This window comes from Bos indicus x Bos taurus, chromosome 13 (genome assembly GCF_003369695.1).
Source record: "Bos indicus x Bos taurus breed Angus x Brahman F1 hybrid chromosome 13, Bos_hybrid_MaternalHap_v2.0, whole genome shotgun sequence".
Taxonomy (NCBI): domain Eukaryota; kingdom Metazoa; phylum Chordata; class Mammalia; order Artiodactyla; family Bovidae; genus Bos; species Bos indicus x Bos taurus.
Genome location: NC_040088.1, coordinates 19816437 through 19836980, shown reverse-complemented (window position 1 = coordinate 19836980; position 20544 = coordinate 19816437). Strand labels below are relative to the sequence as shown.

At 41.2% G+C, this 20544-nt stretch overlaps 1 protein-coding gene across 3 annotated transcripts in view; it reads left to right on the top strand.

The window, feature by feature from the left end:
- The window catches only part of ASIP (agouti signaling protein), an 88289-nt gene that overhangs the window by 47382 nt on the left and 20363 nt on the right, over nt 1-20544 (top strand). Inside the window, exon 1 of one of the 3 annotated variants that reach the window (XM_027558764.1) lies at nt 12605-12762. The exons of the other annotated variants lie outside the window; for them this stretch is intronic. The gene's annotated coding sequence lies outside the window, so the exon portion shown is untranslated. Of the gene's footprint in view, nt 1-12604; nt 12763-20544 lie in introns of those variants that run through there. 3 annotated transcript variants of the gene reach the window in all.

Here is a 20544-nt window from a genome sequence, read left to right as displayed (position 1 = left end):
TACAACTTAACAACTGAACATGCTCATGGGTGAATTTAACAGTTTATGTGACTTGTCCAAAGTCACATAAAAGTAACAATTTTTTTTTTTTTTTGGCTACACTAGACCAACTAGTCAGAGAAGGCAATGGCACCCCACTCCAGTACTTTGCCTGGAAAATCCCATGGATGGAGGAGCCTGGTAGGCTGCAGTCCATGGGGTCGCTAGAAGTCGGACACAACTGAGTGACTTCACTTTCACTTTTCACTTTCCTGCATTGGAGAAGGAAATGGCAACCCACTCCAGTGTTCTTGCCTGGAGAATCCTAGGGACCGGGGAGCCTGGTGGCTGCCGTCTATGGGGTCGCACAGAGTCGGACACGACTGAAGTAACTTAGCAGCAGCAGACCAACCAGTCCATTCTAAAGGAGATCAGTCCTGGGTGTTCTTTGAAAGGAATGATGCTAAAGCTGAAACTCCAGTACTTCGGCCACCTCATGCGAAGAGTTGACTCATTGGAAAAGACTCCGATGCTGGGAGGGATTGGGGGCAGGAGGAGAAGGGTACAACAGAGGATGAGATGGCTGGATGGCATCACCGACTCGATGGACGTGAGTTTGAGTGAACTCCGGGAATTGGTGATGGACAGGGAGGCCTGGCGTGCTGCAATTCATGGGGTCGCAAAGAGTCGGACACAACTGAGCGACTGAACTGAACTGAACTGAGGTCTTTGTTGCAGCCCATGGGCTTTCTCTAGCTGTAGCATACTGGGGCTTCTCTATCTGTGGCACACGGGCTTCTTGTTGCAGTGCCAAGGTTGCTGTTGTTGTGGAGCATAGGCTGTAGAGCATGCAGGCTCTCCAGTTGAGGCACGCAGGCTTCATAGCCCTGCTGTGGGATCTTAGTTCCCCGACCAGGGATCTAACCTGTAGTCCCTGCACTGGAAGGCGGATTCTTAACCACTGGCCCACACAGTAAGTCCCCAGGTGGAATTTTTTTAATAGATCACTGAGTCTCATTCTCCCATTTAGGATTTGAGAACAGTCTGTATAGATTAGGAAACCAACCAGATAGTAATCTGTTCAAGGGCCTACTGCAAGTCAGTGGCAGAAAACAAGTCCCTAGACTTCAGAGCACTTTTGACTCTCACCACCACCCTTTCCTACATCCTGCCATTCTTTCCTACATCCTACATTCTGTCTTACCTCCTGATTTACCCCCAAAGTTTCGTGGTTTTTCCTGCTGGACAACTTGTATTTGTCCTGTTGGTTAATTTCTTTTAAGGAAATAATTTTTGATTGCTCACTTATATTCCATTGTTCCATATTCAAATAGGATTATATTTTAGAGTCATAGGGCTTCCCTTGTGGCTCAGCTGGTAAAGAATCTGCCTGCAATGTGAGAGATCTGGGTTCGGAAGATCCCCTGGAGAAGGGAACAGCTACCCACTCCAGTATTCTGGCTTGGAGAATTTCATGGGCTGTATAGTCCATGGGGTCACAAAGAGTTGGACATGATTGAGCAACTTTCACTTTTACTTTAGAGTCATAAGGCCCAATCAGCACCAGAGCCAAGCCTTTCCCTAGGAATTTTATGTCTTTTCTCCTTTTTAACTCCTTCTTCTTATTTTTTTCCCTTGGCTCTATCTTCCACAGCCGTTGATTCCCATCATCTAGTATCAATCAGACTCAAGATGTTGTCTCCTCCCGGTTCCATATTTGAACTCTTGATTTATCTGAACAGCTTACTTGGTGGGTCATACAAGGAATGAAAATTTAGAAAAGCGGCACATCTGTGGAGGGCTCCACAGGTCCCAAGGTGTCTACATGGTTTCATTTGATTGGCCCAGGGTGGGAGGCAAATGAGACAGTGGGTTCAGACAGTTTATATGACTTACCCGAGATCGCAAACAGAAAGTAACAAAACCTGAACAGAATCCACATCTTCTGACTTTGTATTTACTTCTCTTTCCAATTGTCCCTGTCTCCATAAACCACCAAAAAGAAGTTGGTCCCTACAAATGAGGATAAATCAATGAAGGACTAGAGATCATCACTACCTGTCACATTCTTTCACCACCATCCCCAGCAAAACAGATAATACTTGCTGCATGTCCTTATGTTAAGCTGCTCTTCTCTGCAGAACCTCAAAACTTCACATCACCCAGGGGTCATAAGTTGTGACCCTGTAAATTCCAGTTTGTTCAAATAAGCTCAAGTGAGCAAGAAGAGGTGAACCACAGACTAATCACTTATCATGTCAGCAGAAGGGCAACCCTTCAACTGTTGAAAATTTATGTAGAAATGTTTAAAATTATGAGACCAATATTGAAAGTTCCCAAAGAGATTTTACTAATAAGGCAGGCTAGGCCTCAGCAATCTGCCTACCTAGAGTTTAACTTCTCCAGTGAATGCTGCTTAGCCCACCCAGATGCCGGGGTCCTGCCCCGGCTGATCCAGGGTATTCGAAGCGGGGACGGCGTCGGCGACCTATTTATTTAAATATTTTATCAAAGATATAAAGAGTAATAGGATGAGGATAGCTCAGTAGGAAAATTCAGTGGAGAAAAGAGGCTGAGTAGCTTGGTTTACGCGGGAGACCAATAAAACTTCAAGACAAGAAGCTTGCACCACTTACGTAGGCCGCAGGCGTCCTTCCGTTCTCCCGAAGGAGAGGAGACGCTGAGGCCTCCCCGGTCGGATCTTAGAAGCCCAGGCATAATTAGTAAGCATGGTGGGTTCCGCGCTCCAGATGGAGACTCAACCAGAGTGAGAGAGAGAGCGACATGGGGAGACCAGTATTTCGAGAAACTGATCCCAATTCTTTATTTTCCAGAGTCTGTTTTTATACACTGAGATGTTATACAAAAGTCATGTGGGGACAGCAGTCCTGACTTTTATTAAAGTCAGGTGCTTCACACAAATGTATACAGAGGTCTTAGGGGTGTTACATCATCTTCTGGCCAGGGGGGCCTGCTGACAATTTACAACCCTCTCCTTGTGACAGCGGTCAGTCAGTCAGGACACTTATTTCTCCAGGGCTGATTAGTCTCAAAACAGATGCCACCCAAATAAAGTTACATTCCTACAGGGTGAGGGTGTAGTGGGTTTTAGTTAAGGAAAGAATTTACTTAGCCTAAGGTCTAACGTGATTAATATCAAAGGTTAATACTTATTCCTTCTATATATTCATTAATGTGTGTAAGGGCAGGGGATATGGAGACTTAGCAACAAACGTTGGCTCAACAAATGAAAAACCCTTCACCAACACAATTTCTAATTAGCCCACTATACTTATAGTTTTCTAACTTCTCTAAAGAACCTGTTTTTAGAGGGTTTAAAGCATCTCGTGCCTCTCACGGTTGGGAGGCTGTGAGCAATCACATGTGGCCCGACGAGCCTGTCAGGCAGGCTAGAGAAACTTCAGAGGAGTTTGTAGGTTAAAACACTCTTGTCACACCCAAGAGTTTTTATTGACTGGAGCTCTAGGTTAACTCCTTCTCTGAAAGAGGTGGTGGGGGACAGCCCCCCGTAAAGTCAGAGGTATAGGTAAGAGCACAAAGTAGTAAAGTAGGCAGGCTCTGGTTATGGGGGTAGACGCTCGAGGATTTCCAGGGGGACTCCTGAGGCTCGATCCCGCCTTTGCGTATGTCGAGCCTCCTTCCTCATGACCTTTGCCATGGGTGGAGTACCTCACTCTGGCCCCCAACACCCAGAATTTCTGAAAGAAGCTAAATTAAACCTTTCTTTGGCAGGATGTGTTTTTCCAGGTTAACTCGTTATGGCAATTCATTAGTTTCATTCTCTGTCCTGGGATCGATTCTGAATTAAAATCTCATTAAATCCTGCCCATGGGTAACCTCAGTGCAGCCACTTCTTTTCCAACCCTTTACAACCTCAGTGTCAACACCAATTCTAATTCCAAAGACTGGGGAGAAAAATAGGGAGACCAGACCACAAGGCTTGCGGCCATCAGAATGGGTATGAAGGCAGTCTTCACTTGGCTGATGGCAGAGATGCAATGAGGAAGCCAGCTACTGGGAGTTCCTGGGGTCTTTTAAAAATCTCACAGCAACACATCTTGCCTCTGCTGCATAAGGACAGGGAAGACGCTCAGCTCTGGCTTCCCTTAGAGATAAAAGACACTGTAAGTAGGAAAAAAAATTTTTCTTTTCTTCTGCTGCCTACAGAGATCCTATCTCCTTCTCTGTGTTTAAGTTTCAAATGGCTAGAGAGCCCCTCTGTAAAATAAGCACTGCCCTTTACTTTTTCTACTTTTGTAAAAAAAAACACAAACACCTGTTCTGCTGTTCCATTTACTGCTGCTTTTCTGATGCTGAAACGTTTTTTTCTTTGCATTGCGGATCAGTGAGACTATTCCTGCCTGTGAGATGGAGTGAAGTTTAAAATAATGTTTGCAGTAGGGTTGTTTGTTTTCTTGTTCTTGTCCTTGAAATGAGGGTTGAGCTAGCCCCCAGCCTGCTCTGTTACAAGGTGAGAACCAGATTCCTTTGGCCTCCACTTTCTGAGGGGAAGCATTATCAATTTAAATATGCTTTGGAGGAGGGTGTGGTAAAGCTGCTGTTACTTTTGAAAGTTTAAAGAACTTTGTGGGTCATCCTTCATTTCTTCATTTTCAGGAAAGCTAAACAGATTTATTTGTTTCACTTTTGTGGATCAGAGTAGTTTAGCACAAAGAAAGCAGTCTACCTTTTGTGGGCTAGTAGCTTCTTATTACTCTATACCCTGCTTTTTCCACTTTCTAGCAGCAAAAGAAAAAAATTCCCTAGAAAGACATACTTTAAAATCTCAGCCCTGATGTCAGAATCACATTTCAGCGCTTCTTTAATGTCTTCAGGAAGTCACCAGTAGTATCAGATTTCTAATGGCTTTCAGAGAGTAGAATTTGGGATTTCAGATCAGTCTTCATGTGAAGAATTGGTTCATTTCATGTTTATTAGAGCAAAACCAGACAACCAAACTTCCATTTGTTGGAAATCTTCCTTTTCCTTTCCAAGTGTTTGGTTTTTCAGGGTGGAATGCCTGTTTCAGCACATTTTAATGCCCTTCAGAGGAAAGCTTGGATTAATATTTTCAATTGTGGATGCATTTGTTCTGTTTCAGCAACACTGGATTTTCTGCCAGTTTCATTGGAGAGGCTCTAGGAGGCTTAAGAGATGAAACATTGGAGTCACTTTGGATTTTCTTTGGCTATTTTAGGGGCTTTTGTGAGAGTGAGAGATCTTGACCCATTCTAAAACACAATTTCACAGTTGTTTGTCTCAAAACCTTTTCTACTTTGTCTAAACACAAAGTTTCTCTAATTCACACATGGTCTTAAGATTTGCTCGGCTATATTCCCTTTGGTCTGCCTTGATCCTTTTCTGCAGAAAATTTCTCTGACATCAAAGCCTCTTCCCTTCCTTCTGCTGAAAAGTTGTTGAGAGCTGTAGAAGACCATCCATCCAGCTTCAGGCTACACTCAACAAGTAAAGAATACCCAAGTGACACGAATTCAGAACATTAGAAGACAGTATGATTACTGGGCCAGAGAAAAGAGAGAGAAGTAGTTTCTGGACAATAAAACCGTAACCAGTAATGTCCCCACAGTGATCTTTGTTGAGTGATAAGAACTAAATCAAGCCAAAGGGAATGATGTCAGGAGATTAATCATTTTAGCAGCTCCTATCAGCATTGCATTCCTTATACACTGTGGGAATGCATATCTGGGGATTGGGACTCTTGAATCCTGTTTCAGTAGAACAGCAGACAGACTTCACATTGACATGCAGCTGCCAGGATGCTTTGTGTCCTTTTGCTTCATGAGGAGGAGCACAGCATGAAGCCTTCTTAGAATTCTAATGCAGAGCCTCTTGGGCAGAGCCTGGGCCTGCCACATGGTTCCTGGTCTCAGAAGAAGAGTCCTGAAGCAGGCTGTCCATGTAAAACCCAGACCAGAATATTATTAGAATATTAGAATATTCTATAATAATAATATAATATCAGTTCAGTTCAGTTCAGTCGCTCAGTCATGTCTGACTCTTTGCAACCCCATGAGTCACAGCACGCCAGGCCTCCCTGTCCATCACCAACTCCCGGAGTTCACTCAAACTCAGTCCATCGAGTTGGTGATGCCATCCAGCCATCTCATCCTCTGTCGTCCCCTTCTCCTCCTGCCCCCAATCCCTCCCAGCATCAGAGTCTTTTCCAATGAGTCAACTCTTCTCATGAGGTGGCCAGAGTACTGGAGTTTCAGCTTTAGCATCATTCCTTCCAAAGAACACCCAGGACTGATCTCCTTTAGAATGGACTGGTTGGATCTCCTTGCAGTCCAAGGGACTCTCAAGAGTCTTCTCTAACACCACACTTCAAAAACATCAATTCTTCAGCGCTCAGCTTTCTTCACAGTCCAACTCTCACATCCATACATGACCACTGGAAAAACCATAGTCTTGACTAGACGGACCTTTGTTGGCAAAGTAATGTCTCTGCTTTTGAATATGCTGTCTAGGTTGGTCATAACTTTCCTTCCAAGGAGTAAGCATCTTTTAATTTCATGGCTGCAATCACCATCTGCAATGATTTTGGAGCCCCCCAAAATAAAGTCTGACACTGTTTCCACTGTTTCCTCATCTATTTCCCATGAAGTGATGGGACCAGATGCCATGATCTTCATTGACAAACTGAATAATATTCTAATAATATTATTATATTTTATTATATATTATTATATTATATTTTATTATATATTATTATAATATAATATAATAATATAGAATAATATTATAATATTATTATTCTAATACTAGAATATTATTAGAATATTGTTCAGTTTGTCATCCATAAGGCATAAGAATTAAACTAGTCAATTCAGTCACAATAATCAAATAAGTCTATGTGTATAGATATAGCCCAAGAGATCAAATCATTTTGGTATTGTTTATTCTAATACTGGTTAAAATGGTAAAGAAGACTTTACTCAAGACTGTTGCCATAGGGATGTTGCAATAGGAGAGGAAGATCAGGCTCAACTCAGAATACAAACAAGGACAGTTGGGAATTTTTAGCCAGTGAGGACATTGAGAGGATTAGAGGATGGAAAATTACTAAGAGGAGACATCAAGGATAAGGGGATTCTTGCTAACTTAACCTAACAGGATTCTTGCTAAAGGTAGGCTTATACATCAAAGGTGGGGATGAGAAACTTGATTAGATATCGAATGATCATATATCAAGGGTGGGGGAGTTCTCACTAAATTGACAGGATTCTTGCAAAATCTGAGCTATGCAGGTCAAAGAATGGAGGGCCAAAGCCAAGGCCTAGTTAAGAAGAGGGCTCAGAGAAACCTAACTAAAGTTTGGTCAGGGAGAGTCTTTGTAAGTACCTACAAGCTTTTTTCTCTTCCTCCCCTCTATTCGCATCCTACTTCCCCCAACCATAGCAGCTACAAAAGCCAGGTCTCCACTTTCCTCAGCCAGTCATCCCTTAGACTTTCCAGATTCCCTCATTATTGAAAAACACAATGTGTTGTTGAAAAACTCCAGTTTCTGGAGTCCTGGAGTCTCTCAGGACTCAAGGTTCAGCATCTCAACTAGCAAATGTATTTCTGACTCATTCTTGTCTCTGATTGCTAGGGTCAATTTACTCCCTGATGAAAGAATCAAGGCCCTCCCCACTTTGGGAAACTAGCTTTCCATTTGTGGAGAACATCTCTGACAGACCTGCTGGCAGCATTTGCAGTCCCCACCCCCAGGGACAGTAGAGGAGGAAGAGCTAGTGATTAAGCAAATACATCACCCTCCCTTTAGTGGCCGCATTTTTAGTCAATTGGACAGTCAACCACTTTAACTGATAGAGAACTGAGTGTACAGAACTAAAGGAATTCTAAAACCAGTTTGAGAAATGGGGTGAACACTGTTTTGTTTTTATTTCTACTGTAGCAAGCTGGACTGGGCCAGAATGGAAGACCACCAAACCAAGGAGTTTGTAATTTTCCTTCTTTTCACTTCAGGCTAAAGTACCAACCTTCTTGTATGACTCTGGAGTTAGGAAGGCTTGGGATCAACTCCTCTCTCTATCACATGCTACCTCTGTCCCTTGGGCTGCTCTGGGTTTCAGTGTCCTCAGCTGTGATACACAAATTGTTAAGAGGATTAAATGTACATAATGTGTCTATAGGAGTTTTCCAGGTGGCGCTAATGGTAAAGCACCTGCCTGCCAATGCAGGAGAGATAAGAGACTCAAGTTCTGTCCTTGGTTCAGGAAGATTCCTCTGGAGAAGGAAATGGCAACCCACTCCAGTATTCTTGCCTGGAGAATCCCATGCACAGAGGAGCCTGGCCGGCTATAGTCCATAGGGTCACAAAGAGCTGGACTCATGTACCTAGAGCAGAGCCTAATGTATAACAGGTGCTTGATAAATGGAAGGTCTTATGACTCATGTCTCTGCCCTTGTCAGTAATTAGCAACTTGACTTATCTTCCAAGGAAAAGAGTAGCACAGTGGAAAATGTTCTAAGCTTGACTCAACTGATTCAAGTGTCTGGGAAATCTCTTTCCTGCTGTCAGTTTCCTTATCTGTAGAACCAGAGTGAATAGACAGAATCAGTGTTTTCACACATGGCTGTACATCACAATTGCCTGGAAACTTATTGAAAGTATGTCTCCCAAACTCCATCCCTGGAAGTTTAGATTCAGTGGGCCGAGGACAGGCTTTGGCATTTACATTTTGTAAAAGTTCCACGAGCAAATGGATGAACAAATGTGGTATATTTACAGTGGAATACTAATCAGCTATTGAAAAAAAGAACAAACTACTTAAACATACAAAAAAATGAACGAAGCCTCAAAAACATTATATTGAGCAAAAGAAGTCAGATACAAAAGCTGAATCATCATTCAGTATGATTCCATTTGTGTGCTCAGTCGTTCAGTCATGTCCTACTCTTCTGTGACCCTGTGGACTGTAGCCCACCAGGCTCTTCAGTCCGTGGAATACTCTAGGCAAGAATATCGGTGTGGGTTGCCATTTCCTATTCCAGATGATCTTCCCAACCCAGGGATCAAACCTGCATCTCCTGCTTGGCAGGTGTATTCTTTACCGCTGAGCCACCTGGGACACCCTGGGATTCCGTTTATGTGAGTACAAAACCCAGAAAAATCAATCTATGGTGGTAGGAGTCAGAATAGACATTACCCCTGATGGGTGAAAATGGATATTGCCTGGAAAGAGACACAATGGAACTTTCAGGAATGGAAGAAATGTTCTATGCCTTGATCTGAGTGGTGGTTACACAAGTGTATAAAGTTAGAATTCATCAACCTTGATACTTAAAATTGGTGCATTTTACTGTATAGAAATAATATCTTAACAAAGTACTGTTAGCAAAGGAGCAAAATGTTCTCCTAACAACCCTAATGCACAGCCAGGTTTAAGTTTCCTGGACAAGATGATTCCTAAGATCTCTTTCAGTGCGAAAGCACTGTGGTTCTTAAATCCTCATTTCAGGTCCCCTTAGTACTCTTGCCTGGAAAATTCCATGGACTGAGGAGCCTGGTGGGCTCCAGTCCATGGGGTTGCAGAGTCAGACACGACTGAGCGACTTCACTTTTCACTTAGTCATTTTTGTCCACAAATTAGATTATTTCTTTTTAAATTTTTTGTTTAGTTATTTTACTTTTGGCAGTGCTGGGTCTTGGTTGCTGTGCACGGGCCTCCTCGGGTTGTGGTGCACAGCTTCTTATTGTGATGGCTTCTTTTGTTGTGGCACACAGGTTTAGTTGTTCCGCGGCACATGGGATCATCCCAGACCAGGGATCGAACCAGTGTCCCCTGCTTTGGCAGGTGGATTCTTTACCACTGGACAGCCAGGAAATCCCTCTTTTCCCTTTCTTGATCAAATGCAAGATCAAAGATATTAAGAAAAGCCATAGTGTGTTAGTGTTAGTCTCTCAGTCATGTCCGACTCTTTGTGACCCCATGGACTGTAGCCCGCCAGGCTCCTTTGTCTATGGAATTCTGCAGGCAAGAATACTGGAGTGGGTAGCCATTCCCTTCTCCAGGGGATCTTCCCAACCCAGGGGTTGAATCCAGGTTTCTAAGGGATGCTAATGCAATTTAAGAGTTGTCTAAGCCCCAGTATGACAGAACAAAGGCCGAGGAAAAAAATATGAAACCACTATCTGACTGAAATCTGATATGATATGAAATCTCACATCTCTCTAGTCTTGTTGGCCCAAAGGAACCAACAAATCTGAGGACTTTCTGTTGCTGGTTTTATTTTTTCTTCATTCATTTACCAAATATTTATTGAGTGCCTTGCTTTGTGTCAAGTACTGCTGGGTAGTGGGAGCAACAAAACGAATATGATAGCAAGGTCCCTGCCCTCAGGAAGTTTAAATTCTATAAGAAAAGGAAAGCCCATACAAAATAAATATTTATTATTAACAACTATTAATTGTTACATTGTGGGTAAGTGCTATGAAAGAAATAGGATGATGAGACAGATAAATACCAAGGAAGGATGCTTTTTAGATAGAGTGGTCAAAGGAGGACCACCATTTGTACAAACAATATTTGTACAGAGATCCAAAGATTGCCAATGATCCAGCCAGGTGAAGAACTAAAAAAATCAAGTTCAAGACCAGGGAATGAACATAGGGCCAAGGTAGAAGGAGTACAATATGTCTAAAATCTAGTAATTGAGTGGGAGAGTCTATCAGATGAAGGCAGAGAGAGTAACAACAGGGCCTTACAAGAATTTGTGATTTTATTTAAAGAGCAATGGGAAACTATTAAAGTCTTTAAGCAGGGGATGATATGTGATTTTAATTCCCCCTCTCCCTACCCCTCAAAAAAAAAAAAAATCTCTCTACTATTTTGGAAATGGATGAAACAGGACAAGAATGAAGACAGGATGTTAATTAAAAGACATTTACAGTTGTCCAGGCAACAGTCCCAGAGGTTCAGAATCTGCTGAATTGCTAATCAAAGCTACCCTAGCTTTGGTAACTCAGTTAACCAAAGACAGAGAACAAGAGCAAACAACTTAAGAAGTTAGTGAATTCCTCATGCTCAATTAGCCTTGTCTTTCTAATGTTTTGCCCACATGTCTAGATGAGGCTGATTAAAGGATACCTCAGAAGGTGGGGTTCAGTCCCTAAAGTACCTTTCTTCAAACTCATTCACAAGAGGCAATCTTGAGAAGTGAGCCAAATTTGTGACCAAGGCTCTCCAGGTGCTTTTCATAAGTTTCTTTTTCTCTTTTAGGGTCTCACACTCACCCTCAGCAGAATCTACCCTCCTAACACAGTGCCCCAAAACTCTCTCAAACCCTTCTTTCTTTGCTTCTCCTTTCCTTTCTTCAGAGGTCTGCCCTTAGATAGGAAAGTAGAAAACTAATCCAGTAGTACTAATTACTACCAACTTAACCATGACCAACAGCATTTGCATTTGATCCTTACAGCCCATAAGACATGCTATGGAATCTGACTAGTTAAGGGAAGATATTTTGAGGAAGACTGTGGCTTAAATTCTGTTTTGTGAATTATCCCTCTCTGTTTTCACATGGAATTCAGACTAGTTGACAGAGGTTGTTTGAAGGAAAACGTTAACTGGAGACACCATTGATTGTGGACCCTGAGGCCTGGATCAGCTAGAGGGATTCAGAGCAACAGAGGGTGGGACTGGCTTTCCATAGAAATCTTAAGAGAGGACAATCCAGGCAGTCCCCAAGTAGAGGGCGCCATCTTGCTTGGCTGAAGGCAAGAACCCAGAAACAGGCCAGTGCAACGGGCCTGGAGGAGGCAAGACTTAAACAGGCTTCCGAAGGGAAGTATAGGATTTGGAGAAGGAGATGATGAATGGCCATGACATTCTAAACAAGGTGAATGGGGGAATTCCCTGGTGATTCAGTGGTTAGGAATCTGTACTGTCACTCCCGAGGGCTTGGGTTCAATCCCTGGTCGGGAAACTAAAAATCCCACAAGTCATGTGGCATAGCCAAAAATGAAAGAAATAGCATAAAATAAACAAGGGGAATGAAGCCCTTGTTTTCAGATTAGAAGGTACAAGTCCACAACTCTCCCCATAACTTGCTCCCTATTTTTCACCCAAGGTTGTAGAGAGAAAAGCTGGAAGTCAAGCATAAATCCATATCTGACAATGACTGATTCTCATTGATGCTGATGGTGCTAACTTTTCCTTCCTTCTCTTCTCTCCCGACCTGGGCAAGTTGGAGTCCTCTTAGGGATAGGCAACACTAAGTCACAACCCTGGTCTTGTAAGTTGGATGAGCCATGCTTTATTCTTTTTAAAGAGAAACAGCCCATTCAGAGAGAAACAAAATCAACATCTCGGCTTGGCTATAAATAATTGCCCCACTCTTTAGAAAGTCTAAGACCTAAGAGCTCTGAATCTAATCAGCGTCTCAAAGGGCTGTGATCTACCAGATACAGAGAGAGACCAGACCACAGTACAATTTATCTCTTCCTTTTTTTTTTTTTCAGTATTGTGAGAATATTTTTCAACATGGAGAATTTCATGTAACCTCCACCCAGAGTCATCCATATTTTTTACTATATTTGCTTCAAGTCCTTTTTATTTAAAACAAATTACAGGAGGGGAGGAGCCAAGATGGCGGAGGAGTAGGACGGGGAGAACACTTTCTCCCCCACAAATTCATCAAAAGAGCATTTAAACGTCGAGTAAATTCCACAAAACAGCTTCTGAATGCCGGCAGAGGACATCAGGCACCCAGAAAAGCAACCCAACTCTTCGAAAGGAGGTAGGAAAAAATATTAAAAACAACAAAAAAAAGAGACAAAAGAGGGAGGGACGGAGTTCCGTCCCGGGAAGGGAATCTTAAAAAGAGAGAAGTTTCCAAACATCAGGAAACCTTCTCACTGCCGAATCTGTGCCGAGCTTTGGAAGCACAGAGGGCAACATAACAGGGAGAAAAAATAAATAAACAATTTAAAACTCGCAGATTGCGAGCCCTACGATAACTCCCCCAGCAGAGAAGCAGCGCAGACGCCTGCATCCGCCATTAGCAAACCGGGGCTGGGCAGGGAGGCGCGGCGCGGGCTGCATCGCTGAGAGTAAGAATCTGGCCTGAATACCCTGAGCGCTATCTGAGCGAAATAATTTGGGCTAGCAAACCAGACTGTGGGATACCTACCACGCGAAAAGCCAGCCCTAACCTAAGACCGCCAGGCCCGCGCACGGAACAAAGGACTGAACAGAGATAGCCGGCTGCAGACCTTCCCCCTCCGGTGACAGGCAGCCAGAGCCGGAAGGGGGCAATCGCAGCCCCAGAGAGACATTATCTATAAAATTGTAAGCAGGCTTCTTTGCTAACTAAAACTTCTTGGGGGTCTGGACGGTCAACATCTGCCTGAGAAGGTGCGCCGGTTTTACATCCAGATAACCGAGCGGTGGGGAGGCGATAAGTCGCAGCATTGGCGCTCGCCTGGGAAGAGCAAATTGGCGCTCGGACCTGGGAAGAGCACAAAACGCAGGCCCAACTGAGTCTGCACCTCTGAGGACTACCCGAGTGCCTGAACCTGAGCGGCTTGGACCTGGGAGGTGCATGCAGCCCAGGGCCAGCCTCGGATTGTTCCCGGCGGAACAACCTAGAGTCCGAGCAGTGTGGACAGGGAGGCTACACGCGCCGTGAGCGGGGGCAGACCCAGGGTGGCTGAGGCACTGCGAGCCCACGCCAGTGTTATTTGTTTGCAGCATCCCTCCCTCTCTCCCCACAGCGCGACTGAACAAGTAAGCCTAAAAAAAAAAAAAAAAAAAAGTGTCCTCCACCGTGCCCTTTGAGTCAGGGCGGAAACCAGATACTGAAGAGACTAGCAAACAGAAGAAGATATAACAGAGGGAAACGCCTTGGAAGCTACAGGCAATAGATCAAAACCCTGTGGTTACTACAGACTACATAGGAAGGGGCCTATAGATCTTGAGAAATATAAATCTGACGAAGGAACTAGCCAAAAATGAACTGAACCCACAACACCCACAAAAAAAAAAAAAAAAAGTCCTAGATATATTTTTATTATTTTTACGATCATTCTTTCTTTTTTTTTAATTAAAAAAAAATAAATTTTAAGTCCTCTATTGTTCCTTTAATTTTCACCTTTATATCCTAGTACTTTGCAAAAAAAAAAAAAAAAAGACCCTATTTTTTTCTTCTTCAGCAAACTTCATATATATATATTTTATAACTTTTTGACCTTGTTTTTTTTTGTTTGTTTTTGTTTTTTTCTTCTTTTCTTTAACATTGTATTTTTGAAATTCTAAAATCTACTCTAGATTTTTAATTTTCGCTTTTTGGTATATGTTATCAATTTTGTACCTATAGTTTTTTTTTTATATAATTTCTGTGACTTTTTTTTTTTTTTCTTCTTCTCTGTTTCTTTCTCTTCTTCTTTTATATAACATTGTATATCTGAAATTCCAAACTTTACTCTAGATTTTTAATTTATGCTTTTTGGTATTTGATATCAATTTTGTACCTGTATTTTCTTTATAATTTTTGTGACATTGTTCGTATTTGTTTGTTCGTTTTTCTCTCTTTCTTTTCCTTCTTCTTTTCTTTAACATCGTATTTTTGAAATTCCAAACTCTACTCTAGATTTTTAATTTTCGCTTTCTGGTATTAGTTATCAATTTTGTACCTGTACTTTCTCTATAATTTTCGCGACCTTGTTTGTTTTTGTTTGTTCATTCTTTCTCTCTTTCTTTTCCTTCTTCTTTTCTTTAACATCGTATTTTTGAAATTCCAAACTCTACTCTAGATTTTTAATTTTTGCTTTTATGTATTTGTTACCAATTTTGTACCTATAAGGACCCAATCTTCAGGACCCATTTTTCACTAGGGAGTGAGATTACTGGCTTGACTGCTCTCTCTCCCTTTGGACCCTCCTTTTTCTCCACCAGGTCGCCTGTGTCTCCTCCCTAACCCCTCTCTACTCTACCCAACTCTGTGAATTTCTGTGTGTTCCAGACGGTGGAGAACACTTAGGGAACTGATTACTGGCTGGAACTGTCTCCCTCCTTTTCATTCCCCCCTTTTATCCTTCTGGCCACCTCTGTTACCTTCCTCCTTCTTCTCTTCTCTGTATAACCCCGTGAACATCTCTGAGTGGTCCAGTTGTGGAGTGCACATAAGGAAGTGACTACTGGCTAGCCCACTCTCTCCACTATTGATTTACCTCATCTCATTTGGGTCACCTCTAACTCCCTCCTCCCTCTTCTCTTCTCCATGTAACCCTGTGAACCTCTCTGAGTGACCCTCACTGTAGAGAAACTTATCATCTTTAATGTAGATGTTTTATCAATGGTGCTGTATAGAAGGAGAAAGTTTTGAAACTACTGTAAAAATAAGACCGATAATCGGAAGCAGGAGACTTAAGTCCAAACCCTGACTCCAGGGAACTCCTGACTCCAAGGAATATTCATTGACAGGAGCTCATCAAATGCCTCCATACCGACACTGAATCCAAGCACCATACAAGGGCCAATAAGTTCCAGGGCAAGACATACCAAGCAAATTCTCCAGCAACAAAGGAACACAGCCCTGAGCTTCAAGATACAGGCTGCCCAAAGTCACCCCAAAACTATAGACATCTCATAACTCATTACTGGACATTTCATTGCACTCCAGAGAGAAGAAATACAGCTCCACCCACCAGAACACCGACACAAGCTTCCCTAACCAGGAAACCTTGACAAGCCACCTGTACAAACCCACACACAGTGAGGAAACGCCACAATAAAGAGAACTCCACAAACTGCCAGAATACAGAAAGGACACCCCAAACTCAGCAATTTAAACAAGATGAAGAGACAGAGGAATACTCAGCAGATAAAGGAACAGGATAAATGCCCACCAAACCAAACAAAAGAGGAAGAGATAGGGAATCTACCTGATAAAGAATTCCGAATAATGATAGTGAAATTGATCCAAAATCTTGAAACTAAAATGGAATCACAGATAAATAGCCTGGAGACAAGGATTGAGAAGATGCAAGAAAGGTTTAACAAGGACCTAGAAGAAATAAAAAAGAGTCAATATATAATGAATAATGCAATAAGTGAAATTAAAAACACTCTGGAGGCAACAAATAGTAGAATAACAGAGGCAGAAGACAGGATTAGTGAATTAGAAGATAGAATGGTAGAAATAAACGAATCCGAGAGGATAAAAGAAAAACGAATTAAAAGAAATGAGGACAATCTCAGAGACCTCCAGGACAATATTAAACGCTACAACATTCGAATCATAGGGGTTCCAGAAGAAGAAGACAAAAAGAAAGACCATGAGAAAATACTTGAGGAGATAATAGTGGAAAACTTCCCTAAAATGGGGAAGGAAATAATCACCCAAGTCCAAGAAACCCAGAGAGTACCAAACAGGATAAACCCAAGGAGAAACACCCCAAGACACATATTAATCAAATTAACAACGATCAAACACAAAGAACAAATATTAAAAGCAGCAAGGGAAAAACAACAAATAACACACAAGGGAATTCCCATAAGGATAACAGCTGATCTTTCAATAGAAACTCTTCAAGCCAGGAGGGAATGGCAAGACATACTTAAAATGATGAAAGAAAATAACCTACAGCCCAGATTATTGTACCCAGCAAGGATCTCATTCAAGTATGAAGGAGAAATCAAAAGCTTTTCAGACAAGCAAAAGCTGAGAGAATTCTGCACCACCAAACCAGCTCTCCAACAAATACTAAAGGATATTCTCTAGACAGGAAACACAAAAACGGTGTATAAACTCGAACCCAAAACAATAAAGTAAATGGCAACGGGAACATACTTATCAGTAATTACCTTAAATGTAAATGGGTTGAATGCCCCAACCAAAAGACAAAGACTGGCTGAATGGATACAAAAACAAGACCCCTACATATGTTGTCTACAAGAGACCCACCTCAAAACAGGGGACACATACAGACTGAAAGTGAAGGGCTGGAAAAAGATTTTCCATGCAAATAGGGACCAAAAGAAAGCAGGAGTAGCAATACTCATATCAGATAAAATAGACTTTAAAACAAAGGCTGTGAAAAGAGACAAAGAAGGTCACTACATAATGATCAAAGGATCAATCCAAGAAGAAGAGATAACAATTATAAATATATATGCACCCAACACGGGAGCACCACAGTACGTAAGACAAATGCTAACAAGTATGAAAGGAGAAATTAACAATAACACAATAATAGTGGGAGACTTTAATACCCCACTTACACCAATGGATAGATCAACTAAACAGAAAATTAACAAGGAAACACAAACTTTAAACGATACAATAGACCAGTTAGACCTAATTGATATCTATAGGTCATTTCATCCCAAAACAATGAATTTCACCTTTTTCTCAAGCGCACATGGAACCTTCTCCAGGATAGATCACATCCTGGGCCATAAAGCTAGCCTTGGTAAATTCAAAAAAATAGAAATCATTCCAAGCATTTTTTCTGACCACAATGCAGTAAGATTAGATCTCAATTACAGGAGAAAAACTATTAAAAATTCCAACATATGGAGGCTGAACAACACGCTGCTGAATAACCAACAAATCACAGAAGAAATCAAAAAAGAAATCAAAATTTGCATAGAAACGAATGAAAATGAAAACACAACAACCCAAAACCTGTGGGATGCGGTAAAAGCAGTCCTAAGGGGAAAGTTCATAGCAATACAGGCACACCTCAAGAAACAAGAAAAAAGTCAAATAAATAACCTAACTCTACACCTAAAGCAACTAGAAAAGGAAGAAATGAAGAACCCCAGGGTTAGTAGAAGGAAAGAAATCTTAAAAATTAGAGCAGAAATAAATGCAAAAGAAACAAAAGAGACCATAGCAAAAATCAACAAAACCAAAAGCTGGTTCTTTGAAAGGATAAATAAAATTGACAAACCATTAGCCAGACTCATCAAGAAACAAAGGGAGAAAAATCAAATCAACAAAATTAGAAACGAAAATGGAGAGATCACAACAGACAACACAGAAATACAAAGGATCATAAGAGACTACTATCAACAATTATATGCCAATAAAATGGACAACGTGGAAGAAATGGACAAATTCTTAGAAAAGTACAACTTTCCAAAACTGGACCAGGAAGAAATAGAAAATCTTAACAGACCAATCACAACCATGGAAATTGAAACTGTAATCAAAAATCTTTCAGCAAACAAAAGCCCCGGTCCAGACGGCTTCACAGCTGAATTCTACCAAAAATTTAGAGAAGAGCTAACACCTATCCTGCTCAAACTCTTCCAGAAAATTGCAGAGGAAGGTAAACTTCCAAACTCATTCTATGAGGCCACCATCACCCTAATACCAAAACCTGACAAAGATCCCACAAAAAAAGAAAACTACAGGCCAATATCACTGATGAACATAGATGCAAAAATCCTTAACAAAATTCTAGCAATCAGAATCCAACAACACATTAAAAAGATCATACACCATGATCAAGTGGGCTTTATCCCAGGGATGCAAGGATTCTTCAATATCCGCAAATCAATCAATGTAATACACCACATTAACAAATTGAAAAATAAAAACCATATGATTATCTCAATAGATGCAGAGAAAGCCTTTGACAAAATTCAACATCCATTTATGATAAAAACTCTCCAGAAAGCAGGAATAGAAGGAACATACCTCAACATAATAAAAGCTATATATGACAAACCCACAGCGAACATTATCCTCAATGGTGAAAAATTGAAAGCATTTCCTCTAAAGTCAGGAACAAGACAAGGGTGCCCACTTTCACCATTACTATTCAACATAGTATTGGAAGTTTTGGCCACAGCAATCAGAGCAGAAAAAGAAATAAAAGGAATCCAAATTGGAAAAGAAGAAGTAAAACTCTCACTATTTGCAGATGACATGATCCTCTACATAGAAAACCCTAAAGACTCCACCAGAAAATTACTAGAAATAATCAATGACTACAGTAAAGTTGCAGGATATAAAATCAACACACAGAAATCCCTTGCATTCCTATACACTAATAATGAGAAAACAGAAAGAGAAATTAAGGAAACAATTCCATTCACCATTGCAACGGAAAGAATAAAATACTTAGGAATATATCTACCTAAAGAAACTAAAGACCTATATCTAGAAAACTATAAAACACTGGTGAAAGAAATCAAAGAGGACACTAATAGATGGAGAAATATACCATGTTCATGGATTGGAAGAATCAATATAGTGAAAATGAGTATACTACCCAAAGCAATTTATAGATTCAACGCAATCCCTATCAAGCTACCAACAGTATTCTTCACAGAGCTAGAACAAATAATTTCACAATTTATATGGAAATACAAAAAACCTCGAATAGCCAAAGCGATCTTGAGAAAGAAGAATGGAGCTGGAGGAATCAACCTACCTGACTTCAGGCTCTACTACAGAGCCACAGTTATCAAGACAGTATGGTACTGGCACAAAGACAGAAATATGGATCAATGGAATAAAATAGAAAGCCCAGAGATAAATCCACGCACATATGGACACCTTATCTTCGACAAAGGAGGCAAGAATATACAATGGATTAAAGACAATCTCTTCAACAAGTGGTGCTGGGAAATCTGGTCAACCACTTGTAAAAGAATGAAACTGGACCACTTTCTAACACCATACACAAAAATAAACTCAAAATGGATTAAAGATCTAAACGTAAGACCAGAAACTATAAAACTCCTAGAGGAGAACATAGGCAAAACACTCTCCGACATATATCACAGCAGGATCCTCTATGACCCACCTCCCAGAATAATGGAAATAAAAGCAAAAATAAACAAATGGGACCTAATTAACCTTAAAAGCTTCTGCACATCAAAGGAAACTATTAGCAAGGTGAAAAGACAGCCTTCAGAATGGGAGAAAATAATAGCAAATGAAGCAACCGACAAACAACTAATCTCAAAAATATACAAGCAACTCCTACAGCTCAACTCCAGAAAAATAAACGACCCAATCAAAAAATGGGCCAAAGAACTAAATAGACATTTCTCCAAAAAAGACATACAGATGGCTAACAAACACATGAAAAGATGCTCAACATCACTCATTATCAGAGAAATGCAAATCAAAACCACTATGAGGTACCATTTCACACCAGTCAGAATGGCTTCGATCCAAAAGTCTACAAATAATAAATGCTGGAGAGGGTGTGGAGAAAAGGGAACCCTCTTACACTGTTGGTGGGAATGCAAACTAGTACAGCCACTATGGAGAACAGTGTGGAGATTCCTTAAAAAACTGGAAATAGAACTGCCTTATGATCCAGCAATCCCACTGCTGGGCATACACACTGAGAAAACCAGAAGGGAAAGAGACACGTGTACCCCAATGTTCATCGCAGCACTGTTTATAATAGCCAAGACATGGAAGCAACCTAGATGTCCATCAGCAGATGAATGGATAAGAAAGCTGTGGTACATATACACAATGGAGTATTACTCAGCCATTAAAAAGAATACATTTGAATCAGTTCTAATGAGGTGGATGAAACTGGAGCCT